At 43.6% G+C, this 19429-nt stretch overlaps 1 pseudogene across 1 annotated transcript; it reads right to left on the reverse strand.

Moving 5' to 3' along the window:
• Positions 1–3844: 3844 nt before the first annotated feature.
• On the reverse strand, positions 3845–17457 carry LOC311233415 (annotated as a pseudogene). Its single transcript has 5 exons — positions 17448–17457; positions 17244–17336; positions 16705–16799; positions 15869–16043; positions 3845–4444 (listed from the first exon to the last, which is right to left on the reverse strand). The product of its transcript is annotated as an uncharacterized misc_RNA (transcript).
• Between the last annotated feature and the right edge of the window lie 1972 nt (positions 17458–19429).

Consider the following 19429-nt stretch of genomic DNA (forward strand, 5'->3'; position numbering starts at 1 on the left):
TTCACAGTGCATGGTTAACACGACGCTATAGGCACAATGGATGGGTTGAGATATAAATACTGTGCTAACGAAACGAGATCTTACCTTGAGTCAGTGAAGACTATTCCGTGAAGAGGGTTTGTTGACCGTGAACATGAACATGACCGTCTGACTGACTGGAGTAGACAAAAGGCATGTACGATAGTTCCCAGTGGGGGAGGGGTGTATCGAGCCCAGCTCTCTGCGTTGCTACCGGCTTGGCCGGCCGTCATACTAACACAATTGGCAGTGTTAGAGAGTGGGAAAGCCGGTGGGTGGGGATTGGCCGTTGTGGACAACGACTCCTACAGGTCGGTTGGGTGACGCCGGTGCGGCGGAAACAGGAAGTAGCGGGGGCAGCGTGAGCCTCCCACGCGTTACTCCGCGTTATTTTTTTCCGTAGCCGCATTTCTGGCAGACGCTCTCTGATTGGCCACTGACTGACGCTCTCTGATTGGCCACTGACGCGTTTGCCCAATCGCATGACGAGCTGTGTCTGTCCATTTCCGCGTCAAACAGCCTGCAAACTACCTGGCGTTCTATCACCATGCTCTAAGACAAACTCTAACCTTAACCAACTTCGAAAGAGTGCCTAAGTTTAACCAGTGTAGAAACAGGCGTCGGCCAATCAGAGAGCGTCTTGCCAGAAATGCGGCTATGGAAAAAAATAACGCTGTTACTCCTCGCCACGTTCGAGCTGCTGCGGTGAAAAGATGCGACAGGCTGCCTCCTCGTGTACCGGAGGGGACACGTGATGCAAGGCTTCTATCCTCACTACAGCCGACCAGTGGGAGGCATAGTCTAGCAACGTTCAAGACAGGGGAGGGAAGAATGGGATAATACGAAATTGGGATGGGAGAAAAATAGAAAATAAGGAGAAAAAGTGGATAAAAAAAAAAACTCACTCTTCATTTTCTTGCTTGGTGTTTTATAATTCAGATGTATTTGTTTGTTATCATTATTCTGTCATACTTCAAATTCAAAGTAGCAACCTATTGAAAATGCATATAGAGTATGAGGTTTCCCATATAGCTGGATCTTTACTGTTAATATATTGTGTAAGGGTGGCCAAGCATAGGAGGAAGAAGGAAGGAGGAACAATTGTAAAGCATTTTGGATAAAAGCGCTATATAAATGCAGCCATTTACCATTTATTTACCATTTACATGAAATGCAAATGTGTAAGTGCAAACCTCTTAACTCTAGAGGGCCCAGCCTAGCCCTGTGAAATGTTGAATTAAATAGGTGTACAATATTAGGAAATTCATTCTCGCAAAATGGCATGACAAGTGACTAGGACTGGCGGCTCCTCGCCACTGAGAGTTTGAGCTGCTGCGGTGAAAAGATGCGACAGGCTGCCTCCTCGTGTACCGGAGGGGACACGTGATGCAAGGCTTCTATCCTCACTACAGCCGACCAGTGGGAGGCATAGTCTAACAACGTTCAAGACAGGGGAGGGAAGAATTGGAATTACGAAATTGGGATGGGAGAAAAATTGAAAATGGGGAGAAAAAGTGGATACAAAAAAAATATTGGATTGCGACTCTGTATCGTGACTCGTGAGATACTCATTATTAAATGACATCCCACATAATAACCCACATCCCTATTATAGTGACTTTCATAGGTGTTGTGCTACAGTATCAAGTTACCCAGTTCCATGTGTAACCAGTGGTGCAGTCCAGGGGCGTATCTAGACCCAGCACTTCAGTAGGGCACAGAAGGGCACCAAAAACTATGAAGCGGGAGCGCGCAGCGCGACCGCGGAAAAAATTTGGCCGGTTTGTGGGTGAAAATGGGTGGATTTTGTAACTATCTTTTTTTAACTTTATTTCGGTTTTAGGGTTAGGTTAGGGTTATGTTATTTAATTATTTTGGGGAGCCAGCCCCCCAAACTCCTGAAATGCATAGAAATCTATGAAATAAATAAAACAATCTGACATTTATATTAAAAAGAGCTAGCCACCCAAACCCCTAAAATACATAGAAATCTATGCATTTTGGAACAGTTACTATATATATAGTCAATAAAGCATTTAGTCATACTTAAAGTTTAAAGTGCTTTACTTGCATTGAACATTGCATTGCACATTGAACATTGAGGAGACATCATTAGAAAGCACAATGTATGTTTCCATAGTTACGCAGATGACACACAATTGTACATCTCCGCTGAACCAAATGATCACACAGCTATAAACTCCATTTCCGCCTGTCTCTTAGCAATAAACAAATGGATGACGAACAACTTCCTAAAATTAAATGAGGGCAAAACTGAAATCCTACTAGTCGGTCCTATAACAAAAAGAGAAATGTTACAGAGCAATATGGGGCAACTTACTCCTTGGATCAAACCCGAAGTTACAAGTAAGTAACCTACACTGGCTTCTGGTAACATTTAGAATTGATTTCAAGGTCCTCCTCCTTATATACAAAGTATAAACATTGTGATCATCTACTACTGGTCTATTGAAGGTTCCAAGCCACAGTCTAAAGAAAATCAGGGATGCAGCCTTTGCTAACTATGCACCAAAGTTATGGAACACACTACCTATGGACATTAGGGAAGCTAGATCTCTTAATATTTTCAGAAATAAGCTAAAAACGTACCTCTTCACCATAGCCTTCTAATACACCCCGCTGTTGATTGTACTGTAGCACTATTTTACTCTGGCCATTCTATTGCATAATTTTACTATCTATTCTACTATTCTATTATTGCACTGTATTATTGGTGTGCAAACCAATCAACTTACAAAAAAGAGCCTGTTGGAGGATTTCAACAAGATAAATGCAGTGCAAAATATTTCACTAATATTTCAAAGCGAAGTAAAAAATATTATAATAATTATTTGATCATGTTAAATGATCATTTGATCATGTTAAAAAAAAGGGAAAATAAAAAACATTTGTTAAAAAAAAAAAAAAAAAAAAAAAAATTTATCACTGGGGCACAGATGATCATCAGTAGGGCACGTGCCCTAGTGATAGTGGTCTAAATACGCCGATGGTGCAGTCGTAATATGGGAACTGCATGGTAACACGCCACGCCACGTGCATGCGCGCGCGCGGGTACGTGCATGCGCACAGAACTGATTTATACACACACACGCACGCACACACACACGCACACACACACACACACACACAAGCGCATATACGCAAGTGCAATCTTTCTATCATACAAGCTCTTCTTGCTCTCTATTTGTGTGAATGTGCGCGTGGAAAGCTGGCGCGCAGCACAGACGCTTGATTCAATATCATAAGCAGGTAGACCCCATCACGAATTCCGAGCCACATTAGTATTCACCTCCACTGCCTGTGTCACACAGAATGAAGGGGGAGATGCATTCAGATAGCCAACACCCAGACACTTAGTCTACCTGCGCTTTTTGTTATGTAAAACGGTGGCCGGGTACTTAGTCACAACGAATGGATACAGCGCATTTTTGTGTGCGCGTACACGCGAGTACACATCCGTGCGCGATCGCGCGTACTTCTGCCTCAGTGATCTGGTAACACGGCGTGTAACCGGGTGTGACCACGACTGCACCACTGTGTGTAACTCAACTCCCTTCAGCCCAACCCTTCATGTTATAGGCTACAAAGAAAATACCCATTCAGAATTAATTAAATTTGAACTTTATTAGTCAGAACAGTGATTTAAATTGTGTTTCTTTCTGCAGAAATAAGCTAAATGTTTTACATGATCATCACAAATACCATCAATACAGTATCGTTATGGACCGAGAAAATACAAAGGAGAAATATGACTATATTGAAGAAGCATTCTAGAGTTACACTAATTCGCAATAAGTGTGCATTATGGTGTGTTTGTATGTGTTGACTTGTCGTACAGAACTTGTAAGTAACTTTTGATAAAAGCGTCAGCTAAATGACAAAATGTTAATTAAATGTATGTCCGTGCATGTGTGTATGTGTGTGTGTGCTTTCTTTAAGGTATCTTGCTTTTACTTTCTATGCCATACAGGAATAGAAGTTTGTACTGGAGCCACACCAGCACTGCATGCTCTGAAATATGAAGCGTCTATCTTAGAGCACATCCCGATGAGCTTCAGACATACAAAGCAGAACTCCACCTGACAGCTGTGACAGATGACGTTCTTGCATCCTGTTCCCTTGTGCTCCTGTCTCTGACCGCAGGTGGGACAGGCTCGGAGGGAGGGGCACTTGACCCCCCCACATCAAGAAAGGAGATGATCATGGCGTTCTTCAGAGTCTCCAGGTCATGGTTGATGCAGCCGTCGTTGTCGCAACGGTCAGACCGTGGACCTGGACCATTCCATGGCTTCAGACACTGCCAGCTGAACTCGTAGCTTCGCTTCTTGTCTGCTGTGCACACGGTGCACTGGACACTCAGGTTGGCGAGGTCCTCTCTCTCCAGAAGGGTTTTGCATCCTGGACACTGTTAGGGAAACGGGTATGGAGAAACGATAGGGATCAGAAAAGGACGTTTAGAATGTTTGTTGTCAAGTTAGAAAGTGTCTATTCTTTTTTTGATATTTTTTTGGCATTTTTATTGCTTTATTGGACAGACCCGGCAGAGAGGAATGATGGGAGAAGATATAGAGGGGGAGGACATGCGGCAAAGGTCACGGGTCCGGGAGTCGAACCCGGGACGTCCGTGTTGCACTTTTGTTGTTCTTTTATATCACTAGAACTCCCTCCACCAACCACATCACTCCTGTTCTCCACCAACTTCACTGGCTGCCTGTTAAGTCACACACTGACTACAAAGTATTACTACTCACCTTCAATGCCCTCCATAACCTAGCCCCTCCTTATCTCACAGAACTTCTCCAGTCCTACACTCAGATCCTCCTCTTCCTTCCAACTTGTCACTCCCCCTTCCCGTCTGACTACCATGGGATCCAGAGCCTTCTCCCGCTGTGCCCTCAGCCTCTGCAGTGGTGCGTTGGTGATTTCATACCTGGTTGCACTGTATTTTAATGACGCCACGTGCACGCGCGCGTGCACACGCTCCCGCGCATGCGCATAAATGTTCCCTCGCGTGCGCACAGAAAAAAGACTGTGTCGTATATTTCTAAATGAAAACATGAATAAATGCAAGTGAAATGTACAAGGAAAATGATTTGAAAGACAAAATGCTGATTGATAGAAAGGCTATTTAGAACACCATGTGAAGGTATTTCTGAGACCCTAGGCTTGAGGCAGGTTGACTCCCCAGAAACAGATGGCTGACCTTAAGACAATAAAACTGACCCCTACCCTAAGTAAGGACTTTCAAGTTACGACATGGCAGAGTGGTCAGGGGACAGAGTGAATCGGACAGTAAAAAGAGCCGCTCAGATAGATGAGTCAGCAGCACTCAAGTGAGGCCAAATGTTCAAAATGCATCAAGGATATAGAGAAAACTAATAAAGTTACATGTAGGCATAACTCTTAGTCACAATAAAGAATAGAAACTCTTAAATACTAGAAGGTAAAACTATACAAATATTTGTCACATTATTTAATCAGTAAATAAAGTGTTCTATTAAAGGACGGATATATAGGGTTTGTTGTCTGGGCTGTCTGAAAGTAGTCTGTTTCCTAGTTACACTATGTAAACATTTTGTCACAAGCATGATGATGTATTACTCAGTGAAAAACTACCCTCTCATTAAGTAATGATTAAAGTGTCAGCAGATTCAAACTGTGAAAACCGTTGTCAGAGGACCCAAACGGTTGTGTCAGCGAAACATGTGGTCACAGGACACCAGCAGACATGTTTCTGCTGGAATGTGACAAAAATAAGGCAGATCATGGACGTGAATAGGCAGGCAGGGTCTCCCCCTCCCTCTCGCTCGCTGTCTCCCCCTCCCCCTCTCTCTCTCTCTCTCTTGCTCTGATAAAAAGGGCTGATGGCGACAGAAAGAGACGCGACTCACACCAGAAGGAACCTGGAGAGACACGCCACACACACCGGCTGAGCGAAGGAACCTGGAGATGAGCGCTCCTTGCTTGAGCGCTGAACCTCCACCGACGGAGAGAGAATCATCAAACAGAACTCGAGAGCCGAGCATGACACTCAGAGGAGACGGAGAAGGATCCCTGAAAAGCCGATGACACAGAGAGCCAATTGAGACCAGATGGCCGAGCCGAGGCTCATAGCAGACTCCACCGAGGGTAGATGAAAACCAAGCGCTCCCAAACCTCCCAGGATCCGAAAGCAGGTTGTCTTGACAACCAGACCAGCGAACCACTAAGAGAGGACTCGGTGTTGTCATGGGAAACCCGAGAGACAACAACACCACCACCGGAGAAACGGCTCTGATCGGCCCTAGCTGATCAGATCATGGACAACAGCCACATGAAAGAGACGATTAGATTGAATGAAAGAGACAATTAGATTGACGATGTACTGGTTGATTCCTAAGCTGTTTTATTAATAAACAACCGCCGCCCGTTGATTTTGACCATATCGTCAGTCTCCTCTTACTTGAAACCGAACATCTGAGAAAAATACCTAACCAATGCAGAGGAAAAGGGTAATAGAAAACTATACGATCAATGAACTTAGATAGAGATAAATGAAGAAAGAAAGACACTTCAATTGGTCCGTGACCCGTGCTGCATTCGGCCAGTACCGGTTGAAGACGACAACAGCCACTTCTCAAGGACACGGAGAAGTTCTCTCCCCCTCATCGAAGCTCTCTACGACTGAAAACTGAAGGATCGTCACCATTTCGACCGGGGCCAGTGGGACTAGGTAAGTAGTACTAATGTGTTTAAAATTGGTAAATGGTCGGAGCAGTCTCGCATTTTGGGGTTGCTATTGCATTAGGTAGAAATGAGTTGTAAATGGACCAGGATAATGTTGGTGTTGGAGGAGTACCGGGGTCCAGGTTTCACAACCTGGCTCTGGTCTCAGCCACACACCGGCGTTGCACTTAGGAAGCGTATAGGGATGTTCAGTTAGGATACCTATAGTTGGTACAAGGCCAAGTGAGGAGAGGAAATAGATGTCTGTATTTAGTTATATCAGCTTAGGGGATAGGCTAGGGATTAGGTAAATTATTTGAGGAGACCGGCGTAGGAGCAGTAGAACGGAGATTGGTCACAGATAGCGGGAAGTGGGACTGTGCGTGACGTGGTGGTTCATAAGAAGGGTAAAGAGGAGTAGTCAGATCTTAAAGAGTAGAAAAAGAGTACCGTGGTGAAGTTCAGGGGTAGCCTGGTTCCGCGAAGAGAAACAGAGAACAGGGAGATGAGAAGAAGTTAGGGTTCGGGCTAGAATGCTGTAGAAACCACACTTAGAATCGGTGCGACGGAGTAATGGACTTTGGAAGACGTTCCATAAGCGAATTACCAATTCTAATCCGACGTCATTTAGGCTCAGATTGGCTAAGGTCGATATCTGGAGAACATCAGCCGCGTGGAGGAATGAGGGAATGTAGAGGAAATCAAGCCGACAGGGGGCTCTACGGGTAGCGGGGACACGGTCGAACACACGATTTGGCCATATGATACTCCGATACAAGCCAACAAAGGGCGCTACTAAAGCTCTTCACGGGCCACTATACATGAATGGAGTGGGTTTCTCAGGGGTATAGCAAGTCGGACTCAGTAGATATATGAAGCACTTTGGAAGTAAATACTGCACGGGGGATTAGAACATAGGAGGATATTGTGTGAAAAGAGCAAGCAAATGCGTTTAGGATAAATGTGTGCTAATGAATGGTATGCTTATGAATGGGACATTGTTTTGCTAAGTATATGTGTTTAAATGGATGAATGTTAGGAGCTCTGAGTGAATGCCAAGATATTTTTTGTATTATTATGAACCAGGTGGCCAAGGCTGCAGCGGGGAGAAACCACACCCCTGTCCTGCCAGCATTAGCTGAGCGCGACGGGACTAGCGTGTGGACGCTGTGTTGCGTTTTCGAGTGAATTGAATGAATGGCATGTGTGATGGAACCTAGATGTTGTGAAGTGTGCGTTTTCATAACGGTGGTGTGGAAGTCTAAAAGTAATGTAGTAAAGATCAAAGAAAACGGGGATTTTGAACTGGTGACGTCATTGGGAGCGTCGGAGCTTGGGGTGCGTTTAAAATACTGTGTATTTCGGTCAGGCGGGGCCAAGCGGGAGAGCATACTAGAATAAGGATAATAATATATGTTCTGTGAACGGGGGCTTAAATAGGATTAAAGTTAAACGTTGCGATGTGTTGTGCCGCTCAGATCAGCAGGAGACTGGGCCGTTTAGGAGGAGTGATGTTGGATGCTGAGCTAAGCTAATAGGAGCTAGCAGCACTGAGCTAACGAAGCTAAGATGCTAAGCTACCTGTGCTAACAATATAGCATGATTGAACTCTCTGGGAATCTCGCGTGTTGCTACTGTTGCTGGCGCGGGATCTTAGAGAGGCGGAGGACAGGGACTTCCGGTGTAGAGGATTCTGGGAATTGTAGTTTTGTGGTTTGAGGTAGAACGTCAAGTTGACGTCTTGGGGTGGTTTACGTAATGACGCACTTGCGGGGGAGGCGTGGGCGCCTCCTACAGGAAGTGGTGAGTGTTGTGGTGCGTTGGTGGTGATGGACAAGACGTTCCAGCGGAGGGCGCTGTTGCCTCTTTTATAGTTTCACCTTTACAGGTGGAACGAGGTGCAGTAAGCAATGGAGAACAGTTGTGGTTATAATAGGTTTTGAGTAGCGGACATCTGTGGGGATTTGTAAATTCTTTATATTAGGTTTTTTCTGTTGTTGATGATGGGTGTGTTTACTGGTTTGATTATAGGTCTGTATTTGTTATGGGCCAGGGGTAATGGCGCTGGTGGGATAGTATGGGATAGATGTGTGAGTTTGTTTGTGACTTTGGTTGCGTGAAACCCCCCCCCCCCCCCCCCTTTTTTCCTCTGTCTCTTCCTCCCTCGTTCACACTCTCCCCTTCCTCCTTCCCTCCCTCCCTCCTTGTCCCTCCCTCCCTCCCTCCCTCCCTCCCTCCCTCCCTCTCTCTCTCTCTCCCTCTCTCTCTCCCTCCCTCCCTCCCTCCTTCCCTCCCTCCCTCCCTCCCTCCTCCACCCCCGCCCCCCTCCGCTCCATCCCTGTCTCCCAGCTTAACTTTGTGAGATGACAGGTGCACAAAGGGAGTTTTGTTTAGGATGGATTGCCTGATTGATTGATTGATTGAAAATTTTTATTATCAGATTGTAGAATGGGTACGATACGGTACAGCTCAATACACACAATTGTTAAGGGGATGCAGACCGGAGAAAGACTTTCGTCTTGTTTACATCAGGGTCCCCCATTTTCAATTCATCGTGGGCGTGGAGTATTGGTTATATTAGAATTGGTTATATTGGTTATATTAGAATAATGTTACTTGCTAGAATAGGATTACGTAGGATAAATAGAATATTCATGGTCATTCTTTTGGTCTGATTAAAGTTAAGGTTGATTTAGACGGTTTTGGTAATAGTTAATGTTGCATTGTGTGCCCCCCCCCCCCCCCCCTTCCTCCCCTTAGTCCCTGTATCCCTGTATCCCTCCCTCCTTTTTTCTTTTCCCTTCCCTGTCTCTCCTTGTATTTCGCCATCCCTAGATTGCGGCGTATGTTGTGGGCATTTGGTTTGTAGGTTTATTTGTACTGCGTTGTTATTGTGTATGTGAAGTAGGTACCGGATGGGCGTTGGCCTGTCTAGGTGCTGGTGGTGGTAGGATGATTTGTGATATTCCTTGGTGGGAAGCTTGGGGTGTTTTCGTTCGGATTCGCGACTGGAGGAAAACGCTTTGGGCTGTAGGATGACGGTTCTTTGTGTATTCAAGGATCTGAAGGATATTGCGGTGGCATGGTGCGGGTGTCCGTGAATTTATTAACGTGGCCAGCTGTACTATGTGTCGGTCAGGGTTTTAGTGATCTAAGTTGCTAAAGGTTTATTGTTTTCCCTGATCGGTGGTTGGTAGCAGTAGCAACACTGATTAATTTTTATTAAGTGTTGTGGGGGGTACAAGTGTGTGTATAAGGAGTGAATGAAGTTGATGTTGTATGAGGAATGTGAAGCAAAAGCGAATAATACATTTAGTCGATACGCTAATCGGGCATTTAAAAGTAAGAAATAAGGTTAGGATGAACAGATTCATCAAGCAAAGAGAGGTTGGAACGGATGGAAGACCAGGTTTACAAAGGATTATTAGACAATGGATAGGAAGGGGATTAATGATTATATTTCCCAGGAAATCAGGTGGAGAGAGCACACAGGGGATTGGAAACCTCCAGTGTTCCTGTTGAAGGAACGGACAAAAAACAAGATAAGCTGTATCGTTATTTTTTCAAACAAATCACACTGTGTCTCTCTAAATATTTTAGTATAGTGTTGCCCGACATTTCCAATGCATAACGAATAGTGGAAATAAATAGGGAAATGCCACTGTATTAAGTCTGGATGTTTCTGCTTTCTTTCTGTACAGGTGCTCGGCCGGACAGGAGCTCTAACGACTTCCATAACCATCTAGGGAAAACGGCTGTAAATGAGCCTTGGTATAAGTATGAATGATAAGCCAGTTATCAATCCTTGTCTGCACAGTAAAATTTTGACAGTGTGAGTGTTTTAACTCAAGTAAGTGGAAATAGTGAAAGACAGAGGAATTTGTTTTTTCAAACGGTGATTACAAGAGTGTGTTGAAAGTGGAATGAATGACAGTAACATAGGAAGTTCACCTTAGAGGAAAATTGATAGGAACAACTGAAGCGTTAAATGCAATAACAATAGAATAACAACAATAACGATATGGAGGAGGGCCTTAGTGATCGGGCCATTGGGGGGAGAAGGCCGAGAGCCTCTGCAGACATTTCCCAGATAGACGTTACCAGTGATGATGATCTGATTGATTGGGACTTCTCTCATGTGACCAGTACGACAGAAGGACTTGAGATGTTGACTTTGATTCCGATACAGGGGAGTGAACCAGTGACAACGGTGTTACTCCAACCAGAACCGATTCAAGCTGGAGTGTCCATTGCAGGCGACTGCGGTTTAACCAAGGGGCAGAAAAAGAGACTGAGGTTACAGCCGTCCCACGAAGTCCACTCTGGCCGGATGGCTGGAACTGAGACCGACAGCAGGTATGGAATACACGAACAGTTTCTACAGCCCACCCGTTTCCCAGGTCCACCCTGCCCTCAGCACCAGAGCCAAGATGAGAGGCGGAGCCCAACGATGGGAAGTCAAACCGCCAGTGCTGAGATGGGGGAAGAGGCAGCATACTATAGACAACAGAGAGCGTTTGTGACAGCGTTCGAACAACACGAGGCAGTTCATCGAGATCTGATGAAGACACAGCTGGAGATCGGTCAAGCCGCACACGAGACTCAGAGATTGGAACGAGAACTGGCAAGAAAGGCTGCGCTACTAGAAGCGACAGCTGTTGAGATCATGCTTCGGGCGTCTGACCTAGGCCGCTGTGATCAAAGAATGCCCTGTGCTCCGTTGCCCGGACAGGGAACTGGGCCGCGACAGGGTGAACAGAACCGCAGGAGGGGTGAGTTTCCAGGCCCCTCCCAACAAGAGAAGGCCCGAGGAGAGGCAGCAGAAAAGGACAGGTATGCCCCTCTCTCCTCCAGGCAACAGGACATGCGACCAGAGGACAGGAGAGGGGTGGACCTGGCGAGGACGGTGGGAGGCCAGCCGAGAGACTGTGGGAGTCGTGGTAAACTGGGTAAACTGGAACCCCTGGGATGGCCGGCGTCGGCTGTGTGCTGGAATTGTGGGGAGGTTGGCCATTTCGCTCGGTCATGTTACAAAGGGTGGCGGACTCAGCGAACGTCCAGTAAGAAGCGAGAGTCCAAACAGGGTTGCTGGGAATGTGGAGAGTTGGGACATTTTCAGAGGGGGTGTCTGCATAGGTCATAGGTTAATTAAGAGCAAAGCGGAAATGCACAAACAAAGCCTTTTGGGTGCTCGAGTAAATAGAGTTATTGATAAATTAAAATGGAAAATGAGACTGATTAGAATAAGGATAGGGATGAGGATACATAGATAAGGTTTGATTAGGTGTGCAAGTTACTAAAATGGTTTGGAAGACTAACCAGGGTAAGTTGGGGCTATAGAGGGATGAAGTAACTGGGAAAATTGCATGGATTAATCTAAACTAACAAAATGTATGGTTTTAGACAGGAACAATGGAACATATGATATTAGACAGAGTTAGAAACAAAGGACTATTTATAGTAGTGATTACAATACTTGATCAAAGGGTGGTCAAAGTTGAATAAAAAAAAAAAAAAAAAATATATATATGTATATATATATATATAAAAGAACAACAACAATATTATTATTTCATTACTTATTTTATTTCTTTTTGGATTTTTAATTTTGCTGTCTTAGTTTTGCGGGGGTATTTATGCCTCTAGATGATTGTTAAGTTCTGTTTGATGGGTGTGTAGCATGTAGGCACTCACAGTTTTTTTGTTTATTTTTAATTTTCTTTGTTTTTGGTTGACTATACTTTTTTTTTAGGAACTGGCTGGCTGGGGGAGTTCTCTCGCCGGTCGGGGATAGCAGGTGGTGGTGACACAGCGAGACTGGTAGGAGGTCTGATATAAATGAGCTGGAAACTGGGAATGGACGGGAGCTGGTTCATGGTTTGTTTTCCGCTCATTAAGACTCCAGATGTAGGATCTGGAGGGTTGTGTCACTTTTTGGGTTATGATGAGTGTTGGGGAAACATATTTCTCTGTCTATAAGAAAGCTCTGTAGGTTTTTGGTCGCAAATTGGCCAGTTAGTGTTCGTGTAGAGTGCAGACATGTGAATTTGATGATTGACTTATGGAAGACTCTGCACCGGCTTGTTGAAAGCTGGCGGAGTGTGTGTGATGTGTGTTTAAAGGGACTGTGGTTTGTTGACCATGCACATAGGTTCTGTTGGTGATTGGCCTCGTTTAGAGCTGACTGTCCGGACCGAGGAGCTGTCGGGAAACAAGGTATTTGAAAGTGAAATAATGGTTATTCCACTGTCAAGGGTGGAGGTAGTTGTGTTGATCTTGAGATATTGAATCTAGTAAAACAGTACAGCACAAAAAGAAATGAGACGAAGGTGATTTGATTGAATGCTAACGTAGGAAGCTGTGAAATACATAGATAATTGATTTGGAGAAAAATGTATTGTCAAAATGCAGAACAGTAGAGAATGTATCTGCGAAAATAAATGTTTCCAATCTATTGTGTGTTTGTAAATAATAATCCAAAATGCAAAAAAGGACAGAGGGAAAATCGTTTCCTTCTGTGGAAAATCGGAGCAGTACCAGAGACCTGCATACAACGAAGAAGAGGCGGTGATTAGCACAAAATACAACAAGAAGAAACAAAACGGTCAAAAACGAGTTAGCAGTAAAGGCCTCAGGAGGTTTAAACAGGGATAACTGACAGGGATGAAAGCGAAGAATAATTGAGGCCTCAGTGGTCTTTTCAAAGGAGAAGAGATGATTTATGTTGCTTGTTTGAATTTCCCTCAAATGTTTAGAGAGTTAATCTTTTAGTGGTGTGATGTATTAATCTTTTCTTGCAGAGTCCATTACACAAAATAGACATTTAAGCTAATTACACGGATAAAAAATAGTCTAAACAACAAAGCTATTATTGAAAGAGTGTTTCTTGTAAAAACAGGAACAGCTTTCTTAGACTGGATGTCATAATAATAACTGATAATGTGTATAAACTGTGAAAGGAGGGAAAGGTAGGTGAAATGATGATTTTGTAACTGTACAGATGGAAAGGGGTTGTAGTTTGATTTGGGTAAATTTTGGATTTTTTTGAAATTTTGAAAAATATTAGCGAAAATTATGGTTATGATTTTTAACATGTTTAATTTAGAAAATTAATGTTGTGTAGTGGGTTATTAAACCCCCTAAGGGTGGATTGTCGTATATTTCTAAATGAAAACATGAATAAATGCAAGTGAAATGTACAAGGAAAATGATTTGAAAGACAAAATGCTGATTGATAGAAAGGCTATTTAGAACACCATGTGAAGGTATTTCTGAGACCCTAGGCTTGAGGCAGGTTGACTCCCCAGAAACAGATGGCTGACCTTAAGACAATAAAACTGACCCCTACCCTAAGTAAGGACTTTCAAGTTACGACATGGCAGAGTGGTCAGGGGACAGAGTGAATCGGACAGTAAAAAGAGCCGCTCAGATAGATGAGTCAGCAGCACTCAAGTGAGGCCAAATGTTCAAAATGCATCAAGGATATAGAGAAAACTAATAAAGTTACATGTAGGCATAACTCTTAGTCACAATAAAGAATAGAAACTCTTAAATACTAGAAGGTAAAACTATACAAATATTTGTCACATTATTTAATCAGTAAATAAAGTGTTCTATTAAAGGACGGATATATAGGGTTTGTTGTCTGGGCTGTCTGAAAGTAGTCTGTTTCCTAGTTACACTATGTAAACATTTTGTCACAAGCATGATGATGTATTACTCAGTGAAAAACTACCCTCTCATTAAGTAATGATTAAAGTGTCAGCAGATTCAAACTATGAAAACCGTTGTCAGAGGACCCAAACGGTTGTGTCAGCGAAACATGTGGTCACAGGACACCAGCAGACATGTTTCTGCTGGAATGTGACAAAAATAAGGCAGATCATGGACGTGAATAGGCAGGCAGGGTCTCCCCCTCCCTCTCGCTCGCTGTCTCCCCCTCCCCCTCTCTCTCTCTCTCTCTTGCTCTGATAAAAAGGGCTGATGGCGACAGAAAGAGACGCGACTCACACCAGAAGGAACCTGGAGAGACACGCCACACACACCGGCTGAGCGAAGGAACCTGGAGATGAGCGCTCCTTGCTTGAGCGCTGAACCTCCACCGACGGAGAGAGAATCATCAAACAGAACTCGAGAGCCGAGCATGACACTCAGAGGAGACGGAGAAGGATCCCTGAAAAGCCGATGACACAGAGAGCCAATTGAGACCAGATGGCCGAGCCGAGGCTCATAGCAGACTCCACCGAGGGTAGATGAAAACCAAGCGCTCCCAAACCTCCCAGGATCCGAAAGCAGGTTGTCTTGACAACCAGACCAGCGAACCACTAAGAGAGGACTCGGTGTTGTCATGGGAAACCCGAGAGACAACAACACCACCACCGGAGAAACGGCTCTGATCGGCCCTAGCTGATCAGATCATGGACAACAGCCACATGAAAGAGACGATTAGATTGAATGAAAGAGACAATTAGATTGACGATGTACTGGTTGATTCCTAAGCTGTTTTATTAATAAACAACCGCCGCCCGTTGATTTTGACCATATCGTCAGTCTCCTCTTACTTGAAACCGAACATCTGAGAAAAATACCTAACCAATGCAGAGGAAAAGGGTAATAGAAAACTATACGATCAATGAACTTAGATAGAGATAAATGAAGAAAGAAAGACACTTCAACTGCCTAATTGCCTCTATAGGAATGGAATGTAACACATTTCATTCACAAGTTTTGTGTGGGTACAGTCGAGTGCAGCGCATTCCTGTGTGCACGTGCGTGCACATCCGTGCATGTGCGTGTGAGTGCTTCTGCTCACAAACCCGGTTGCACATGACCAACGCACCCCTGCGCCTCTGGAATTTCCTACCACAAGACATCCACGCAATAGACAACCTCCACACCTTTGTTTCCCGTCTCAAAACAAATCTGTTCATTCTGGCATATTCACTTTCATTTCAAGTTTATTATAACTGCTCCCCTATGTGTAACTCTGTAATATTGTGTTTTTACTGTGTGTAATTGTATTTGTTTTTAACCCTGTATGGCGACCTTGGGTGTTTTGAAAGGCGCCTTTAAATAAAATGCATTATTATTATTAATATTATTATTACAATATTAGAATACTCACATCTTTGAATTCACAATATTCCCGCAGCAGCCAGGTGGGCGATCTTTTCTTCAAAGTGCCGCATCTCTTCAGCCGTCAGCACAGCCAGTCTACGCACCTCTTGATAGGGCCACAAGGCATTGCACTTCTGCAGGGTGCCATTCTTCAGTGCAGGGCACAGAAATTTGTACTGGCCCTGGAATTAAATAGATGACAAACAGTACAAATTCAGCAGGCTGGTCATCCCAATGGAGCTAACTGGGTCTTGCTGGGGCCGGGGCGAATAACCACGCCTACCATTGAGTTGATATATTGTAATTGTATATACTTACTATATAGATATATATCTGCACTGCACACCTTTTAGAACTGTATATAGTCATCTTGCTGTTATTTTATTTTATGCTATTTTTATTTTCGTTTATTTATATTATATTGGATGCTGCTATGGTCGAGGAACCACAACGAAGTGAATTTCACTATTTTTTTGCTGTAAGGTATTGAATGACGTGACAATAAAGGAATCTGAATATATAATTACCATGTCTCAGTTGTTAAATTATCTGAAAGCAACAACATAAGGAGTGTGGTAAATGGTAATTTGGGGGAAAGTGATCGTCATAAATGAGGTAAAAGCTCTGGCTAGCACTTGTTGACCCAGTTCATGGAATGATTAAAGACCATCACTGTAAACACACAGATTAGCATTTCGTCTTCATAAGAGAAAGGCATATTGAACAATATACAGTATGAATTCGTACCAAGTGGAGAACATTGGTGCTTGAACATTATCATAACACAATGTTGACGTTGCTTTTAGAATGTGATCTCGAAAGGAGGTGATGGAAGAAAGGTACCTGGTCCACCACGCTGCGACACCACCCTGTGAGAGATTCTGGGGTGACAGCATGCCCGCAGGACATCTCTGCTCTTAGAGAAATGTCTCCATCTTCTGGAGCTGGGGTGCACAACATTCAGAATCAGAATCAGAAAGGTCTTTATTGCCAAGTAAGTTAGCTACCTTACACATACAAGGAATTTGATTTGGTCATTTGGTGCGACATTATCGGGTAGAATAAAATAAAAGGTAGAATGAGATCAAATGGAATATAAACGAAATTAAAATAGAATTACAATATAATATAATTATAATTATAATTATAAAATAAAATAGGACAGGGCTGTACAAATAATTGTGCACGATGTGGTCGAGACAACATCAACAACGACAACAGTAATGTCCATCACTTATATCGCAGAATGAGTTAGTTACAAGTTTATTTACGTGACATTGATACAAAAGTATTAGTCTGATGTGTACTTACTGTTACAAGATAACTCTCACGAAATATTGCGTACATCGCACTTTACCAAATAGGTTTTTCATTATACTCACGCAGTGGGTCTAAGTCATCCGGTCTGTTTACAAATTTGAGCGTGGTGTCATCGGGATCATATGCCTTCTCCCCGCCTTGTATTTTGTTTAAATCTAAACCGACACGTTACCGCTTTAGGGCGGGAGGCGGCCGGGAGCCAGGTCCACCCCTCAGGATGTTTTTTGCTACCTTTTTTTCATTCTTATTTCCTTGTTATCCCATACCTTGGGCCATCACGAGTTGATAATGACCACCCCCAAATCAACGCCGTTTGCGTCTATATTAATCCCAGCCGAAGAGTGCAAGAGCGCTTCCGCATTTTGCCCTGATTGGCCCCGGTAACGCGCTCCAAATGCGCATTTTCTTTTCCCCCGCTCAGACGCCGAAATGGTCATACATGTATATTATCGCGACGTGGACCAGATTCACTCGCAACGCCATAACGTTATTTCCCTGTACATTGCAAAGTTAACACAAAGCAGAGCTGTCAACTGTACTTTACATATTATCCAAACGAGGACCACATAAGTTCACATAACGCCATAACACGCCATAACGTTATTTCCCTGTACATTGTAACGTTAACACAACGCAGCTGTCAACTGTACTTTACATATTATCCAAACGAGGACCACATAACGCCATAACACGCCATAACGTTATTTCCCTGTACATTGTAACATTAACACAACGCAGCTGTCAACTGTACTTTACATGATTATTATCCAAACGAGGACCACATAACGCCAGCCCATAACACGCCATAACGTTATTTCCCTGTACATTGTAACGTTAACACAACGCAGCTGTCAACTGTACTTTACATATTATCCAAAAACGAGGACCACATAACGCCATAGTTATTTCGCTGTACATTGTAACGTTACATATTATCCAAACGAGGACCACATAACCGCATCGCTGCTTCAGCATAATTGTTTGTGTTATTTCCGGGTGAGACCTTGCCCTGGTAACTGAGTGCCCAGCACTCTCTGCGACTGTAGAGGCGCTCAATGTACCACAGGTACTTTTCATACCTGCAATTGATCAAATAAGGAAACAAACACAGAAGATGCACATTGAGCTGTACTGTACTGTACCCATTCTGCAATCTGTTAATAAACTTTTCAATCAATCAATCAAATACATGGATGTAATGACAGCAAGAAGAGGTAGACACATATATGAAGTATGCAAACATCGCCTGCTGCATCCATCGCGTATATATATATTATAATATATATACCGTATTAGCGCTTTAATATGGCGTGTTCTGTGATTAATGTGATTGACCAGCGTTAATGTGATTGACCAGCGTTGCGACCAGCGTTGCTAATATGAACCAAAGGCTTTAATATGGCGCGTTCTGGCATCTGTGATTTACCGTGTTGAATGGGGTGTCTGAACCAAGCGAGGACCTCATGCGCATGCGCGGCAAGCACCTGGGCGAAGGAAAAGGAAATGCGCATTGCTTACAGGCGAATGGCGAAGATGCGGAAGCGCTCTTGCACTCTTCGGCTGGGATTAATATAGACGCGCCCTGCGTGGCCTCAGGGGCCAAAAAACCCTCCTTTTGGGAAAAGCTTCTGGCGAAATTATGTAATTGCAAATATGAGGGTACTGCAACTGCATAAAGGGTCAGATAAGTCTGAAACTTTGCATGGTGTATCCTGACACATAGGGGAAAAGTATGACAAATTGTCATCAAAAGTGATAGTTTTCAAGTATTTTATTATACATGTTGCTGCTTCACATGGATATAAAAACTGCCCACATTTATAAGCTTCAATTTAAGTCCAAGATTACCTTTCTATCTAGAATATTACACCTGCTATGACCAACGTTCTCCATTGTACCTCAAATCGAGAAAATAGAACATTTCTTCTCTTTTTTTTCTCCCTTATTTTTTATATCTAAAAAATATATTAAACATGAGTTGAGACTTAAGTAATGTAATGCTATACTATCTGGAGTTAATTACATGAAAAGTGAACAATGTTACGCCCCCTGGTGGACCGGGGTATCACAGTGCAACATAAAACAGATTGAGCAAAGGAGGGTTCAGTCACAGAAAACCCGGTAACCAAATATGAAATGTATTGAAGAACAAAGTCCAGGCAACACAATGAACAAAATGACTATGTGGTGTTATGTTAATGTAGTGCGCTATACGCGTAGTGTACGGGCCACCGTACGAGGGTTGAGG

Source organism: Notolepis coatsorum, assembly GCF_963971535.1.
Source record: "Notolepis coatsorum genome assembly, chromosome: 8".
Taxonomy (NCBI): Eukaryota; Metazoa; Chordata; class Actinopteri; order Aulopiformes; family Paralepididae; genus Notolepis; species Notolepis coatsorum.